This window comes from Ruditapes philippinarum, unplaced genomic scaffold (genome assembly GCF_026571515.1).
Source record: "Ruditapes philippinarum isolate M1 unplaced genomic scaffold, ASM2657151v2 ctg168_1_1_1_1, whole genome shotgun sequence".
Lineage (NCBI taxonomy): Eukaryota > Metazoa > Mollusca > Bivalvia > Venerida > Veneridae > Ruditapes > Ruditapes philippinarum.
In genome coordinates, this window is record NW_026854841.1 from 62,869 (window position 1) to 82,597 (window position 19,729).

The 19,729-nt window shown below is 34.1% G+C and overlaps 1 long non-coding RNA gene across 1 annotated transcript; it reads right to left on the reverse strand.

Annotated features, from left to right (window-relative positions):
• Window positions 1-17,521: 17,521 nt before the first annotated feature.
• Window positions 17,522-18,789, reverse strand: LOC132741249 (uncharacterized). Its single transcript, XR_009627259.1, has 3 exons — window positions 18,654-18,789; window positions 18,087-18,154; window positions 17,522-17,636 (listed from the first exon to the last, which is right to left on the reverse strand). It is a non-coding gene; the product is annotated as an uncharacterized LOC132741249 (long non-coding RNA).
• Window positions 18,790-19,729: the final 940 nt, after the last annotated feature.

Sequence of the window (19,729 nt, forward strand, 5' to 3'; positions counted from 1 at the left end):
ACATAGACAAGACATAAATAAACATAACATAATAAAACTATATTAAAACGAAAACAACAAGCTTGAAAACAATAAATATAATTATAATTTTCTTGAACCTTTTGCAATTCTTTTAATTGTTGTATTGTTTGAGAGTTCGGTATGTTTAAAGTATTTTTGTTCGTTTACGCTCTTACGTTTTATTTTGTAAGGATTTGGAAATAGTAGTCATAACATGGTACAATAAGTCACAAAGTATATCTCATTTATATACGCTATAAATAAGAAACTTAATGTTAAAATTGTTGTTGATTTTTCCAGGCATTCAGCGATATCATGTTTTACTATTTGATTTATTTTACTGATACGAACCGCATTAAAGAAGTGAAATACGTGCACTTACAATAAAGCAAATAAATCATTTTGTTAAGAAGATATATCTTACAAAATGAGCTTGTGATTTAACAATTTATTTATGTGTTACACAAGTTTTCTCTGCAAGAAAACCATTGTTTCATTTCAAATTGCATTTATGGATATGACTTTCAGACGTGTTCATTATACTCAAATGCTTTGTAAGTTTATCAAATGGTGTGTTAAAGTGAACGATACACACAGACAGTCATATTGTTTTGTCAAAAGTAGCAATAGAAGATTTATTTCAGATTAAACACATTATACCAATTGTGCTTCACGACATGTTAAGAATAATCGGAAATAAATGTAAGAAAAAAGCCAACTTTTTCATGTTAATTTTTTGTGTATTAAAACAACCATTTAAATACTAGTTAGTTGATTGACATTCTTTCTCTATTGATTGCGAAAATTAGAATTCAGCTAGATATAGAGAAACAAATATACAAATACATATAATAGCTTATCGTATCCTATTGTTTCCTTATAAACTGTATAGATTGTTGTGTATACTTAGGCAAGAAATTACCCGGGGCATTTAAAAATGGCTTAACTTGATGAAAAGGCAGATGGGGTATTTGCAATTTGTCATTTCATAACTACTCTTTACATATCCATTTCAATTTCAACTAAATAAGGGATTATTTTTTATATAATTATGCATCATCAATATCCCCGACTGATAATAAAGTTGTTAATAACGTACCATTATTTTTTTATTCATGTCTTTTACCCGCACCCCTTCACAAGATAACAGCTTGAATTCTGCATTAACAAAATGCAATGTTAGGGATTTTACACAGACAAGGCGGTAAAATACTGCCATGGCATTACCAAATACGTAATTTACCTTGTGAGTGTACAGTGAATATTGGATCTGCTTTTAGAAGCCGAATTACATTGCAATTAGGTTGTAACGTTAGGTGACATGTCTTTTATCTCAACACCCTTTCAATAAATTGAATAGAAAAAAGACACTGCTTTTGTTAATGAACGATGATATGATTTGATTTTGCATTTTTCGATTGACTGAAGCTTTGAAAGAAATATGCACACATGATAATGATATCTAGTGCGTAATAAAAACCAACAGAATGTGTAATTACAATGTTGAAAATATTAGAAAAAATAAACACTGAATGATTCATTTAGTCATAATACTCGAAAACATTAAACAATTCATTGGAGAAAAAGAACTGGTCGTCTCATTATTGAGTGTTTACAGAGAAGTTGTTGTTAGTTGAAAACAAATACTTGTAAGTTATCTATTTAGTAGAAGATGGTATCAAAGGAGTTGAAGTATCAGACTAATGCAGTTATTTGTAAAACAGTTGAAACATCAAAAAATTTACCCATTTTGTTAACACCTTTTCTACATATAAAACTGTGTTTTTAACTTATACTTGTTATCAAAAGGTTAACATGATACAATAGTAAGTCCAACACAACATGTTAATCAGCTTATTTTCTCTTTAAATTTAAGTTCGAATCGAGTTCATGAAGCAATGTGCTCATTGTAGATCAATCCATTTGAAATGTAACTTAATTCGTGTTCAGAAAATGATACAGTTATCCTTTATGGTGGTTTGTTTGTCGTTAAGAGTGCCTTAAAACAAATCCTATTTTCAGTATTACTTACTTTGTAGCACAATGTTACATAAAATCCTTATCTCTTCTAGTTTGGTTGTATTTCATTACGTCGAGCACGAACAATATAGCACGTGATTGCATGATTAGTTGTGTTCCTCTGTGGGACTGTATCGACTATGGTGGTACCCAAAGTATAAACTAATTACCTCCCAACAGGTTTTCCAAATCTTAGTAATTAATAAAATATAGGAACGGGTAGCTTATCAGTTATTGCAACGTAAGCCAGTCACTATATTTTCTTATCAGAATTCTGTCAATAACTATTTAGTCAGATATTAATTAATATTCATTAGTTCTTATTTGAAAATGATGCTAAAGTGACCAATCATGTTAGAAATATCATATATCACAGTCAAAGGTTTTATAAGTTTTAAGCATAACAATTTAAAAATATTGTCATCCCATCAATTGTATATATTGCCGTTTTTTAAACACACATTAAAACCGTTACAATGAAAACGATTTCCTGAGTCAAAAATTAAGGTAACTCAATAAACCATATTTAAATTCTATCACAAAAAGTAGATATTAATGGATATAAAACCGAAATGCGGCCTTATCGTGACTCTTAATTTGTTTTAAGGACAATAAAATGAAGAAGGTAAACGAAAATTTGATAATTAAATTTCAGTGAGTAACATTCAACATAAAATCATTAGCATCCGTGGCATCTCAATAGGAGCGATTTATACCATACTCAAACGTGATTTGAAAATGTGAAAGATCTGTGCAGATGGATTACCCGAGCAGAAAATGGCTTCATGCACTAAGCTGTTGCTTAAAGGTACATTATGTTCCAGAAATCTATATATTTTTACTGTTTAGAAATATCAAATATGTAAATGTATGTCACTCAGGGTCCCGCCATTCAGGTTGCTGATCCTAAAGACAAATCTGTTAATGCCATTTAAAGAAAGAAAGAAAGAAAGAAAAAAAAGTCTTCGAAAACTAAACAAATACTTTCGAAAACGAAGACCAGCAACATGATTGTCAACGCGTTATCACACGAGGCGTTTACAGTGCAAGACCTTCTGAAGCAGAAACAAATCGTTCTCCGTATTTTGTTTGTTTCCAAAGCTACAAAAATACCTTTCAGGCCGGAATTTTGTTCAGCGCTAACATAAACATCTCGATCTACAATATTCCAGTTCGAAATAGACTATGGAAATACCTTCAAAGATTGAACGCGAAGACTGAAACATTGTATGTTAATGAATACTTAAAGGGAACAAAGTATGAAGAATTCGATTTTACGTGCTTAGATTCATTCAACACAGTTTATTAAGGAATTGACTACTAAATTAACTCTTCTTATATCATACAATGTATTTAGAATTGCTTTATTAAATGTAAACGGTTATTATCTAAAGAATCGCATGCAAATAACTTGCTTGATATTGATCCCTTCATTGCAAAGACTTTTATTGCTGTGAAGCGTGTAATAAATAGAAGATAAGATAAATCTCAGAAATTCCGAATTATCTAGAACCTGTTTTATTACTCGATTAAGCGACATGCAAGAAAATACTTTCTCAGCAATTATTGTCAGCAATCTTATGACAAATAGCTTATTTAAGTGATCAAAGTAGGTTCAATGAAAGATCTAAAGTCAGAATAAAATAAAATTACTGATGGAAATGTTGACTACTATCGACTTAATTAATCTTTAACATGCAATCACGATCACGCTAAATGCGTGTAAACAGCAAACAATTACATATTCACGTGATTCTCTAATTTTGCAACTGGCAATGTTGTTTTTATATACTTAACTATCTCCCATTTTTTTTTAAAAATAAATTCCCTGTTGCATATTTTAGTGTTGAAAGAAGTAATTTGTTCTGATTGAAGAAAAGTGACAGTACAGAATGGTGAATATGGATTTTTTTGTGAATATGGATTTTTTTGTTAATGTGGATATTATTCGAAAGTAGTTCGGTTATATTGTTAGGGCTAAGTGAATTTGATATAAAATCTCATATTCAGAGATAGATGTGTATCTAGATAAAGACGAAAAGACAATGGCGAAATAAAATGAAGATGTACGACTCTGTATAGTGTGAACATGAATTAACCGATATTTATTGATGTTTGATAATATACCACTTCATGTTTCGTTAAAGCCCGTCTCACACAAAACACGGTTGTGCACACGGTTCCCATACAGTATACTCGGTCAAACACGGGTTGACTGGTAAATGTATTGAGTGCCTGGGTATTAGTTGGTACGAAATAGACTCAAATGTAGCACGAGTATGTACGAATTGAGCACGGATATACTCGGTCAAGCAAGGTTTCAACACGATTTGTATACGAATTCATACGACTGTTGTACGGTTCCAAGTACGGTCTGGTAAGATTAAACACGACTTTTACTAGATTTACTCGACTTTCACAGGGTTTACATAGGGTCCCGCCGACTTCTGTTCGAGTAAAGCTCGTATTATCACACATTCGTGTATGTTCTGATATAAATTGACCCATTTTGATGACTTGGCTTCATAAATTTTCGAACTTTCAACGAAGAACACCTATAAATACATCATTAACATCGGTTGGTTCTCCAGCTCATCACTGTCGGCAGTGTAAAAAATAGGTTGAAGTGATCGGTGGGCCTGGATGGTCCTTCTTGTATTCCTTCTGTGCGTCAAACCCTTCTTCTTTGGATACATTACATAGTGTGATGCAGCAAGTACTCTTAGTAGGATGGCAGCAGTTTTTGTACCATTCTTGCAGACGTAGAGGCCGCGTAATATCGTACGAGGCAGTGTGAGGCCGTGTATATCCGTACTATACCGTGTCTGCGCCATGTATGTTTCGTACATGACCCGTATTGGTCGTATGGTGATCGTATGAAACCGTGTGGCACTCGTTAGAATCATACCGTGATCTTGTGACATTCGGGTGTTAATCGGGTGTTGGATGTAGGACTTGGGGACCGTCTCGAACGATTCCGTACGATTTATTTACGACCTTGATACGGTTGGGCTCACTCGTGGAGTGGACTTCACATACGGCTGTATATACGGTTTCATACGGACGCTTATACGGTCATAAACGAACATGGCATCCATACCTGTTTTTTAAGTTTTAAAAATCATACACGGCTTACACTCGAATGGCCCGAGTGTAACTCGGATAACGCCATTGTTAGTTCGGTTGTATATACGGTCTACACGGGTGGCAAACCGTATAAGCCGTGTGTCCTGTATGAGACGGTTTTGTTTTCTGTTTGACCGTTTTAATTTGTTGAATAATGTTGAGGAAGAAAAATCTAAGGTAAGTGTATATGTGCACAGGTCGTAAAGTAAGTATAGAGTATACTCTGACATTATTTACAATTTGATCTTAATTTTAAAATAGAAAAGAATAGGCATGATTCGTACCGAGAGAAACCATAAAACAGTTAAATTAGGTTATAATTAGTATTAATTTAGGATACAATGTACTTACTTTCTGATCCATTTAACATCACAAACTTCATCAAATACACCAAAACCCATTTCCTATTTTTGCGTTTTGTGGGCGAGTATTATACTCACTGGAGCCCAAAAATCAGTTTCAACTAAATACTGATTTAAAGTTACGCGTTACAATGTATGTCTATACTACTTGTTCGTCAAATCTGACAATCACCAGTCAAATCTAATGTCAAGAGCATTGATGTTTTTGTGTGGCAATTGTATTACTATGTAAGATACACAATTATTCACACAAATGATGTGAGGTGGACACTCAATTATGGAGAAATCCCATACATAAACAACATTAACGACATTCAATAGTTTATAAATACACTTATATCATTGAAAAGTGACATGACATCATCGTATTTGATATATGCTATATACATTTTAACAGAGATGAAAAGTATTTCAAAAAGCATTTACATGACTGGAATATTGGTAAATGTAAATGGTTGATATGTGCATTTAATAGTAAACATATTTAAAGACTTTTGTTGACTATTTATTTCATCTACAAAACCACTATAATTTACCGTATTTCATTGTTTCTGCCCTACTCGTAAATGAACAATGATAACCTCTCCTTATTGACTTCACAAGGAAAAAACCTGTATGAGACAGAAATATGCTCAAGTGCTAAATTCCCCGATGACACATTAATTGTGCAATATAATAAAGCTAACAGAATGATCGATTTAATTTCTGCAGAATTATAATATAAACGCAAAATGAGTCATCAAGTTAAAACTGACGCATTAAACAATATGTCGGTCATAATGAAAATATTAACTTTATACTGATTGTAAGAATATAATAAGCAGGCTATTTATTCATTAAGATATCTTTCATAAAGTACCTTAAACATATTTACTAAAGAATAGTAGTTACATTATAGTTATAGGGTAAATCGGGAGTAAAAAATATGGTAAACAAGATCAACATGGAAAGGCGGCGTTCAGTGAACCCCCACACGACCCAGCAACAAGGACCAGCGGCCAAGAGCCCAGAAGGATCAAGTCACATATCATTAGCGCCAGCGTTTGACATAACGTCAAGTCTATAATAAACGATGTCGCTTCTTTCAATATTCGTTTGGAGGTCTTGCTTTTAAATTAACATTTACCACTTCTTTTTAATTATTTTTATTCTTTTAAGAATTACTTGCACAGAGCATTTTTAGAATTACTAAATGAATATTCACAAAAATGAATATACGAGACTTTTTCTTAAAATCTGAAAATACGGACGACCTGATTGGAGAGCAGTTATGAGATTGAATTAAAACATGAAGACATTTTCTTCAGATTCATTTTTAAACGAATAGAATTTAAATGGTTTTATTAAAACAATTTACTACTCTTTATTTTTAATGTATAATCAACCAATTAATCAAACTTATTTAAATAAAACATATCAAACTTCTTACATGTGAGACTGTCAAAAGAACTTAACTATATCCATATGCACTTTGACCATTTTCACAATATAACTTCATCTTTTTCTTCATTTGTTCTTTTTCAGGATGCCAAAATAGAATAATTAGAAAATATGGTAAAAACTACACGATATTATCAATAGTCTCTAGAAAACGCTGTCAAAACTGTTGAAGCCAGAACTGTCGGTCAAAACGAAATGCATCAAAACAGTTCAAAGTGCTGAGGTCGACCATTGGCTAAGGCAAGTCAAAAAATCACATTGATTTCTAGTAGAAAAAATGTAATTAGCATAAAAACAGCTGCTAAACTTCAGCCACCGTCTGATTTAAAAGCCGGAAAAGCATGGTTATTTTGGGAAAGCCTAAGGAATTTTTATATATAAGGGCACACACGTTATATCCAAAAGTGCTGAGAAAGTATTTTGTCACCCTAGAGTCATTTGTTACTAACAATTTTATTGCAGGATAAACATCTGGAACTGTGATGAATCCGGATTTCACATAATCCAGTTAAGGTCTATGCTGAAAGAGGAGATAAATATGTCGTGAGCAGAACCAGGAACACGTCGTTACTAAAAACGCTTGCGTTAAACGCTTGAGTTAACGCTTACGGTGGCCGCATGCCTCCCATGTTAATCACCAAAGACTAAAACAAGTTGTCTTTCCTCGAATCGAATACACATAGAGCGCCTGACAAATCTGTCTGGACATTTCAGCAGAATGTTGATGGATAACGGATTAGATTGCTGAATAGTGGTTGGACATTCATTCTTAAACACTATGGTCCCGATCGTCCGCAACTTCTCATTATGGATAGTCATGGATTGCATGAGAGTTTCGTTACTGTACCATTTTTTTACAACCCTTAGACTGCACAGTCTATGGACCGTTTAATTTCCAAAATGGTTTAAGAGCTGATGTATTGTACCTCTGAATAGATACTCTGTGCTTACTGCTAACAAGGCTTTTCTGTCCAAGTAAACTTACTTGAAGATCGTTCGGCACGTATCATTGGTGTGTGAGCATGTTTTTTTGTAAATTTAGTTCCTTCTATTTGAATTTTTCCAGTATTCCTACATTTTTGTTTGTTTGGGTTTAACACCGACACTGACACATTACTTATTGTACTGCGGCGAACATTATAATAAATAACAGAGGACTGATACTATTGTTAACTATGGATGAAAGACAGGCATTACGTCGAAATCTAAGTCAACTGATATCAAAGTTCAAATCTGCATACACGATGCTCTTACTACAAAAAAGTAGGGCTTTCGGTCAATTATTAGGTCAACTGATATCAAAGTTCAAATCTTCACTTGAATATGTGGCAGTAGTTTAATTTTCAATGTTGTAGCTTTCAATACAAAAAGTAGATCACAATCATTTTATTTACATTGTCGTTTAAAAGGAACATGGTTGGGCTAAGAGTGATGGTTGGTGCACCAATTACCGGTTTAAAGTCCCCAGCAGTGATTATGCTGCTGACTCTTCATGGTCGTCGCCCTCTGTTTCCTTATATGTATGTCTTTGTTGTTTTGTTTGTTATATATTATTACGGGGACATATCTGTGATGTGCACGCCTCAAACCTCTGACTCCCTTTCAAAATTCCATTTTATGTAGTAACACCCATAGTGTTCTCGTCTAGCGCACAAAAATCCTTTTACTTGGGGACCATACACCGCTTTTCATAGAATGGCACTAACGTGTTACCTTGACACTTTCACATCTGCAAATTATTCATGTTTAAATGTTGTTTCCTGCTTAAAAAGGTGAAAAATGGAATCACTAAATAAGCCGGTGCAAGAGGACGCGGACGGTAGCGTGTTCTTTTCCAGGGCGTGAAGTTTCATATAAAATCCTATATTTTGGAGTAATTCCTATAAATTCCTATATTTCCACGAAATTCCCACATTTCTGTGAAGTTCTTAGAAATTCCTATATTTAAGGTTAAGCAAGAAATGTAGGATATTGGAGCAAAACCAGAACTGTATATTACAAGCAGTTTGTGTCATCTATTTGTATATATGCAACATTAACTTCAAAATTCAACTTTCTTCAATGTACAGACTCAATCAAATAGAGAAAATAAGAATCCCTAAAGAAAGTCCAAAACGGCAAAATTGAAAACCGAGTCTGCAATTATCTTTTTATTTTGTTGTGATTAATGCTTCCGAGGGATCACTTTGTTGTCAGATTTTTTTTTCTTTCAGGTGTAGCAAACCAGCAAAGCCCATCTAGTCCAGTTTAACCTGCTGGATTTGCTTAAGGGAAATTAAAATATTCTTGCAGGTAAAGCCTTTGTTCTAACAAGTATTTTGTTTCAGTTTGAAGCTTAACAATAGTAAAAATGCCTACGGATCAATCCTTGTTCCTCTTTTGTTTTAATATATGTTAATGACATGTCAGCTGTTGTCAATATATCCAGATGACTCGGGAATTCTAGTTTCAGGAAAATGTCAGGCTGATGTTGAACATACTCTGGAAGAAGATTTGCATCTTGTTAAACAGTGGATAATAAATTGTCACTACATTTCGGCAATACAAAGTCAATCTTATTTGGGTCTAAACAGCGCCCAAATTCATCACTTAATATTAAATGTAATAACACAATTATGAAACCAACTTATTTGGTGAAATATCTTGGAGCAAACATTCAGTTTCACTTTCTGCTGTCTTTGAAAAGTATCTTGAAGAAGACTTTCAGGCTGATCAGCCGATAATCCATGTACTGTATAGCAGAGTGACAAAGTTTGTTTATACTATATTATGGAGGTTTATGAAGGTGATATTGTAAACGAGTGTCTCCCAGACAAGTTGAAAAAGCTAGACTCCATGTTTATAATCAACAATTACGACATTGTATTGGGAGGAGTAAGACATAACCATTCTCATGTGACAATAAGTTATGGAGTCATTGTCTTGTTTAAATCTGACCACAGTTCAGTTTCAGATGTTGGGATACCAACTGGTCACTCCATTATGATGAAGCTATGATTGATGAATGGAAAGTATACTAGACAGAAGATGACTTAGCAGAAGAGTATGAAAGAATATATCACTACTGGAGATCCATCTTCTCCATGAAAATGGATGATGGCAAGACAAAATATAAATGTTTCCCTGACCTTGTGAAAACTGCACTGGTTCTTCCACATGGGAACGGGTCTGTCTTTCTGTAAATACAAGTGTTGTTACAGAAGATAGACCTGCAGTAGGTGAAAGAACAATATGTGCAATCAGGCAATCAAAACGGTTATAGAATGATCTAATCAGTCATCAACCCCATAAAGTTTCTCTGACAAGGGAGATTCTCGGGAGTGCAAAAATGAGAGGTATAAGTCACAAAGGATATATGCTCTGTACAAAATTTCTATATTTAATCATTTTAGAGACATTGACCTTGCATATATTAACCTAAATCACGTGTTTAATACCAGGTATCTTGATAATGACCATTTGTGTTTTAATCCCTCAAGAAATGATGACTAAATGCTCCAAATTCACATTTTCATATTTTTATCTGAACCTTGACCCCTATGTGTGACCCTGATCTTAGCTGCAGGGACCTTGATTTTGCACGCCACACTCCGCCTCAAAATGGTAAACATTTGTGCCAAAATATTGTAACGATCAGGCCCATCATTTTACGTCCGAAAATAAACCCGTATCCGGAAACTACTCAAGTACTAAAGTAATTAACAGTACTTCATGACATCAACTTTTAATCATCAAAACATACACTGCATGTACAGATAACTTCATCCTTTTAATATTTACGATGGTTATATTACTTAAAATAACTTATTTTCTACGTTGTAGCCGTTTTAATGATCAATTAGCCACACGCTGCCAATTTAAACATGGCAGCTGGCACTGGCTAAATTTCTGCCCGCGCGAGCTAGGCAGTGACGTCATCGGAGACGATGACGATACTGCCAAGCTAGGCACCCTAGCCAAGCAAACACCCAGCGTCCCAGACTATAAATAGCAGCCCGAATCTGTCAAAATTGTCAGTACCTTGGTAGATAGCCACCAGACCACACCTATAATATATCGAATATGTATGTATCTCCAGCCACCAGAAAGGTATATAATACTTTGTGCCAGTAATAGTTCATATGGAAGCTTTATATTAAATCATCTAGTTTTGGCATTATTTTCCATTTATGATAGATCCTGACTGAATAGCCATAATCCCATATTTTATAGTGATACCCATGTACCAGGGTAGAACACCACTGTATTTTGTAGTTACCATTTTAGATACCCCATCAACCTTATAGCATCTCATGGTAATTCCTACCATAGAATTTGTACCAGATCACAGGCAAGACATGACACCGTATTTGTCAAGCTTTTCATTATATCTTATATAATACATTATTCTAGACGTAACAGAAGAATATTCCTGACCTAAGACGAGGAGCCCAAGCCAGAGCCATCCACAGAATATACTATATACGAATTTTATTGTTTGTGAAATGTATATTTAATAAATTGTTGTGTTAATCTTATTTCAGGTGTCCGTATCTTTTAGTCCTTGTGTCCCTAATTTTCCCTTATCCATTTACGTGTGTTTGAGAAGAACCCACGTGTCGATATTGAAGTGTGTCCGGGCTAGCAGACCCCGGGTACGTTTCAACTGGTGTCAGAAGTTGGATTCCAATGATTTTATGAGATTATATAGAATGAGATAATTTTCCAGATTGATCAACCATTCTTCAACCATTAATCAGTTGTCTGCTTTATAGACGGGTTTGATTTTCAGAAAAGACCCTCCGTTAAGATTCTAACGGCATTTTTTAGTACAAGCAGGTAGTCAATCGTTTTTACATAATTCGGGTACGCTGAATCCATTTTTTTCTCTACCAAGGCTGTACTTGAAGTCCTTGACCTTCAAAAGGTCAAATCAAAATGGCCGCCAGTCCGCCACTGACCTTTACCATCTACTTAAAAAATTATTTTTTCTGGTACATATCGTATCATATTTCCGTTAATCTACATGGAATAAAGTTTCAATCATATTAAGGAATAATTGGCTGATAATTATACATGCTTTACACACTGACTGCTATACCGGCCATCTTTGATTTCAAAATGGACACCTTTTTAATAAATATAAGTAAAGTGCTTTTAAACAAATGGATCTTTTGTAGGAATGAGAATCAAAAATTGAATAATGATATGAGCAACATGTCATGTCAAATTGTACACACTGTGTAGGTATACTGCACACTTTAATTGGCATCATTACTTCAAACTATCACAGGTCATTCTTTTTAGACAATTAATCTATATCAGGTATCTGAGATCCAAAATGTCTTACATAAAACCTACACATTTTAATTTACCATTAGATGTTTAAGTAATCTTTATTTTGATAGAATAGCATTTGTGTAAACCTTTATGGACACTAGATCATTTTATAATTTGAATGCCAAGAGTCAAGGTCAGTATGTAAATATTTTAGAAATTGCCTGTCATCTTCACAGGTCAGCGACTATGTCTATGAGCCCGCATGTCTTTGCAACAATATCTTTGAACGGCCCGATTTCAAATAGAAAAAAACAACAAAACAACAACAACAGAATCCCAAAACAGCGATCAAAACGGCAAAATTGAAAACGTTTTAGGCTCGATTTGATTGAGCCTGTACATGGACGTTATTGGAAATTGCAAAGTACCGTCCAAGCACCCTAGCACCGGCCTACGCAAAATTCATGAACCATAAACAGTCTACGAGCTTGGTTAATGAATAATATAGAGTAAAACATTATAGGTCTAATGCCTGTATTTGACGATAGTACATGCATAGAAGATTAGACAGTTAATTTATACCAATTCTGCAATTAATATATTGACGATTCACTGCTGTTTACACTTTTTTATTAACACAGAATGACTTGATAGAGCATTTTGGTTTTTTGCTACTAAATTATGTAAAATATATGCCGTCGAAGCCTATGTCTTTAAATTTTATTTACTTAACTGAAAATACGAGTTGTTTGCGTTTTGTCTTAATTCTTTGGTATTTATTCATTGTCTTAGTTAATATCAACGTCTACATTATAATTATGTCACTTTGCTAAGGACGCTGCACCTTATTTAATCTCATGTTTTAAAATCATTCATGTGACTAAGATATATTCAAATCTTCATACTTATTTTGTTCTTGGCTATCTTTCAAGAAATTGGAGAGTATCTTATTCCATTATGATATAACATATTTTTGATATCATTTTATCTCATATTTTTTCAACTATCACCCCATAAAATTACTTTGGTATTTCTTAGTGTAATTTTAGTCACTAAAATTTGTACCAACTATTTTTGGACTACCCTGACAATTATGTAAAACAAAGATAAACAAGGGCGTGCCACTTGAAATGTCTCCGAAGCTCGGCTCAGTTAAGGATCCATTACCTATGTTGCTGGGTCGTGTTGGGGCTGCGTTTATTGAACGCCACTTTTCTTTGTTTATCTTCTTTTCCATTTTTTACTTTGGAGGCATGGTCACTGTAGTCTTACAAGTTTTTCAAACATTAGAAACATTAAGAAGCATTTATTTATATCATCAGTATTTCTTATTAATTTGAAAAGCATCCATGAATAAATGACAAAGATATAGACACAACCATCAATGTTCTAAATTGACCTATCTAGCTGTCAACCTAGTGTTTAAGCATTACAAGTAATCCTAATGTGCCACAAATTTATGCCTAGTTACTCCAATATCCATCCATTGAATGACAGAATTCATGACCGGACATGACCTTCAAAATATTTATATGAAATGACATATGGCCTTTAATGTCTGGAATCTTACTTTATTCGATAATTCTTTTCTCACTCAAGACAAATTGTTTCAAAGTACCACGTATTTATTCTTAGCTCCCGCTGAACAACACATACATGTATATGGACTTTTGAAATACAAGTGTGACCTTGGAACTTTTGTCCGCTACATGTCGTCTTATAAAGAGGCGCCATATTTTTCCAAAAATGATTTTTATTTCATCCATGAATGACAAAATCGTTAACCAGACTTTTTAGAGACTTAAAGGAAATATTTTGTTCGAAGGGAGAGTATGATTTTGGTCCTTGATTTACATCATCAGCTGTATTTTACATGTGACTCATTGTCCCAATGTGCCATATATTTATGCATTTTTTTATTATTATTTATGAATTATTTCAAAAGGCATCAATTAATGAGAAAGTTATAGATCGGACACAAACATATTGTTACGTTTATATCATGATTTATGATATAGAAGTTTAACTGTAGACATAACCCTGCTTGCTGCTTGTGCATGACACGACCTTTTCAAATTACACATTTGTGCAGTTATTGAGGTTCCAGGACGGCGGCATATATAATTAACAAGATTCAAATAATTTTACCCGAACTCCGCCTGCTCAAGGTCAATCAAAACAGATAATTTAATATCACACGATAACAAAATAAACGAAAAAAGTCCTAACACAGGGGCCTCAACCACCATGTTTTTTTTCGGGTTACATATAAGCAAATGAAATACTATCCTTATGCACGAAGCTCGGCACTAGTATGTAGAGGCTTCTATGGAATAAACACCATATGGAATATTTCTCTATTTCATGAAAAAAATATTTTTTCGAATGCTAGCCTGGATGGCGATTCCTATATTACTTTTGGAAATACTAAGACTTTTTTTCAATATCAGATCGTGCATGAAAAATTGTTGACCGGGTTCCCCACTTATGAACTTTTACAAAATTGCCTTTCTTAATAGACATGACCCTGATCTTTGGACTGTTGAATTGGCTCTCAAGCATTACACGTCCAAGTACATGTTCTTGGCAATTGACATTGACATAAGCAACAACCAAACATTTGTCATGGTATCCCCGTTTGAAGATTAAGTAATAATATAAAGTATATCATTTTCCAATCCGTTGTAGGTCGTATATTTATGCTTAACTATGTCAAAATTCATCTCTAAATGACAGAATACTAAAATGCACATCTTTATTCAAGCATTTTCAAGTCTAACTTGAGGAGTTGAGCTTCACACCTGGGTCTTTCTAATGTGCCACACATTACTGCAATTTATTTCAAAATCTATCCAAAAATGACAGATATCATATGGACGGGATTAAAAACGGACTGACAGGGACAGGCTCTTACTGGGAGATTTGTAAAATGTCTGTTATCTTCGTGTATGTTTCTTACTCCAAAAGAAGCCTTTTGCCTCCCATAATCAATGATTCATCCTATAGGTCGGGGTATACGGAATTAATCTAAAAGCCAAATTGTGATCGCAAATACCCCTAACTGACACAAGAGGACGCTCGGACAGATAGACAGACGGACAGATATTTGAGCAGGTCCCCCCTCAGGACGATAGTTTTAAAAAACATCGCAATAATTTAAAGAATATGCATTGTATTCTTAGAAGTATAAAAAACATCTAAATGACAAAAGTGAACGCAAATATGACTCTCATTTACGTTGTATTAGGGTATAAATTGTGACCTTTTTGCACCTTTAAGTTTGTAGTTTTAATGGATGTTTTTCAAAGTCTTCGCTTGGAAGTCTTAATTAGTATCACTGCACTTCTAATAAAAGAAAACATGCCTAGTAAAATGCCTTTTTGTGCTTGTTTACTTTAATTATAATACAGTGTATTAAACATAGGAAATTGTCCGCTATTTTGAAATCCAAGATGGCTGCCGCAATAAACTTTATTGTTTTTGCATCTATTCTTCTCGTCCACACTTCAGTAGACTAAAATTAACAAAGCCTTAAATTAAAATGCCACAAAGTGTGTATATATCTCGCCCATGGGAGAATTAAAGTAAAATTAAAAAATTCAATGGCGGCCATTTTGAAATTGATTTTTAAAGGTCAAGGACTAAAAATACAGCCTTGATAGAGCCAAAAATGAATTCAGCGTACTCAAAATAGGTAAGTAAGCCCAACTACCTGCTTGTACTAAAAATGCCGTTAGGATGAACATTTTCCCAAAATCAAACCAGTCTATTACCATTGCAGGAAAATGATACCAGGCTTTGCAGAGATAGCAAAACCTTTACACAGACTTACAGAAAAAGGACGAACTTTTATATGGAATAATGAATGTCAAAATTCCATTCAGAAACTAAAGGAGCTCTTAACAAGTGCTCCTGTGTTAGCATATCCTGTCCAGGGACAACCATATACTTTAGAATGTGATGCAAGTAAATTTTCTATAGGCTCGGTGTTAAACCAAGTACAAGATGGAGAACAAAAAGTTATAGGTTATTATTCCAGATGCCTGACGAGAACCGAAAGAAATTATTGTACTACGAGAAGAGAATTTCTTAGTATTATATGCAGTATTAGATATTTCTATCATTTTCTATATGGAGCCCATTTTACTGCTATAACTGACCATGGTAGTCTCAAATGGTTAATGAGATTTAATAAAAATTGTGAAGGACAACTAGCACCACGTTGGCTAGAAATATTAGGCCAATATGATTTTTCAGTTCAATATAGACCTGGAAAAATTTCTTTAAATAGTGATGCCCTTAGCCGTCGACCATGTACAGATGACAAATGTAAATACTGCACCCATGTTGAAGAAATTTACCTTGAAAGTTGTGACTCCCTATCAACAATTCCTTTAACTCAAGAAATGCCTCAAATTACTGAGTTAGTATGTGCCACTGAATCAAGTGAACCTATTCCCGGATGTAGTACTGATGAAACTTCCATAGACAGTTTACAAAATATTTCAAATTTTCAAAAACAAGACCCCAAACTCTCTATATTAGACAGTGGGTCAATGACAAACAAAAACCTACTTGGCAGGATATATCCAAGTTTGATGAAGAAATAAAGTATTACTGGCAAGACCGATTAAAAATATGCAATGACATACTTTACATGACTGAAGAAGCTAACATTTTGAAACCAAGTCCAATCCTAATTATAGTACCTCACAAATTAAGACAAATCATATTTGACCAATTACACAGCAGTATCACTGCAGGACATTTAGGAATTAGAAAAACTACACAAAAAGTTATCCAGAGATTTCACTGGTATAAACTACGCCAAGATATAAAATATTGGTGTAACACATGTGACCAATGTGCCCGGAGGAAAACTCCTCCAAGGAAAGCTAAAGCACCTATGAAATAATACAATGATGGCATGCCTTTAGAAAGAATTGCCATAGATATACAAGGTCCATATCCTAAATCCAAACGTGGAAATAAATTAATACTTGTTGTTGGCGACTATTTCACCAAGTGGGTAGACGCCAGTCCCCTTAAAAACAAAACTTCTGAATATGTAGCTAAGAAACTTGCTAACAAATTCATCTCCATATTTGGAGTACCACTTGAACTTCACAGTGATCAAGGAACAACTTTTGAATCAAAAGTATTCCAAGAAACATGTAAACTGTTAGGTATCCACAAGACAAGAACAACTGCTGCACGACCATTTCAGACGGAATGATAGAAAGAGCAAATCGTACGATAGAGAATATGCTTGCCGCCTATGTTAGTGAAAATCAATTCGACTGGTGTTCTCATTTACCTTTACTCATGTTTGCCTACAGGTCAAGTATCCACGAAAGTACCGGTGTTTCCCCATGTGCTATGATGTTTGGCAGAGAAATCAACCTCAAATAGATCTTGTTATGGGTAGACCTGTAGAAAATGCAAATACACAGACCATAGACTTTGTGTATGAATTAGAAAATAAAATTATAGAGATTCATGACTATGCAAGAACAAAATTAGATATTTCTTCATTCCAAATGAAGAGAATATATGACAGAGTGACTTATTTCCATCCATATGAAGAAGGTGATATTGTATGGTATCATGACCCTAGACGTACAAAAGGCAAAAGCCCTAAATTACAAAGACCTTGGACTGGCCCCATGGTTATTGTTAAAAAGATCAATGATTGTTTGTTTAAAGTACAGAAAGAACCAAAGTCACCTGCAAAAGTAGTACACCATGACAGACTTAAACCTTACACAGGAAATAACAAACCTACTTGGTATACACAATGATGTCCTTCACTACATTAGATTATTATTGAAATGTTACTAAATATATGAACTTAAAAACCATTGATACAATTTTCTTTACCACAGTAACTGATGACCATTGTAGATCCACTTGTTATGATCCATCAAACAAGCCAAACTCCACATGACCTGAAATATACAGAAATTATGTTTCAAACTGCCAAACTTATACTAGTATAAATATTAACTTGTTATGCTAGAGATATAATTTGTTTTTATACCACAGATGAAATTATATTACTACCAAGATTCCAAAAATAGTATTTATTTATTACAGAATTCAAGATTCTTCTGTAAGAAGTGTATTAACCCACCAAGATCCTTTAACCATCCTGGTGATTGCAGAAGACACCTGCAAACATTTCATTATGGGTTTATGTATCAATGCACTGGCTGTGGAAAAACACATACAAGAAAACCAGATAAAGACCATAACTGTAAGGAAAACAGTAAATATGTTCTAGCCCATCGGGAAACAGGACTGACAGGCATTGACGCAATTCAGAAAAGAAGGAGTTTAGACAAAGAGATAGAAAACAATATTGATGAACAAATTAATATAATCCCAAGAAAGCCATTATCTCCAATAAGAGATACAGTACTTAACAAAAGTTACAATAAAACTTACCAGCCTTACAAGATAGAAAACCCCTTCAAAAGAAAACATCAGCCTCAAACCACCATAAACTCTGCTTCTCAGCCTAGTGAAAAACAACAGTCAGAGATTGTCATAAAATGACCGCTAGAGTTTAATGAGAATTCAGTACAGCCCGGAAATTTTAGTGACATTATAACCATAACTCCAGAAGACTGCGAGGCCAGTCCATCAATCCCAGAAAGTCAGTCTGAAAATGAAATGCATGAACTAAATGTACTTAGTGAAGAGGTGAAGAATGCAATAGATAAAATACGACCAGAGATTGAAGAAATGAGAAGGTGGCAAGATGAGAAAATTACACTGTGTGTAGGAGGCAAGTGCTTTGATACCACTAAGTCAACCTTAATGAAGGTTCCTAAATCCTTAATATCAATTCCTTGTGGACTCATAAAGAAAGGAGAGGCAAAAATCATAATAGACCGGGATCCGTCCCATTTCAAATTCATTTTGAATTACCTGAGGTACAATTGCCAAATGCCTGCAGGATGCCTGCCGAATGACTTGCAAGTATTAAACGAACTTAAGCAAGAGGCCATATATTATAAATTACCTAAACTTGAAGATTGTGTCCAAAGAAAAATCAGAATTCTACAAGGACATTAAAGAAACACATAATGAAAGTGTATATAAGTGAAATATGAAGGACAGTAATATTGAGAAATTACGAAATGTTCATACTTAATACAGTGTTGCATGATACCTTCAAACAGTAAACTATACAGTTACATAAAATAAATAGAAAAAAATACTAAACAGACTAGACAGTTAAATAGTTATATGCTATAAATATGCCAAATATGCCCCTTCCTGCTCCCATTTGAACAGTTGTTTGCTCAACTGCCTGTTCATCTGGTGGACAATTTAACCCGCTCCCTGTTGTTCAAAAATATTGACTACAGGTGGACACCATCGTTTCTCTGTTTGCATATCAGAGTGGTCCTTTTTCCCGTTATATGACAAACCTGGAGAATAACAAAACTCGAACCTGGAGAACATTACTCTAAATTGCGAAACCAAATAGAATTTATAAGAGACATTATACCATT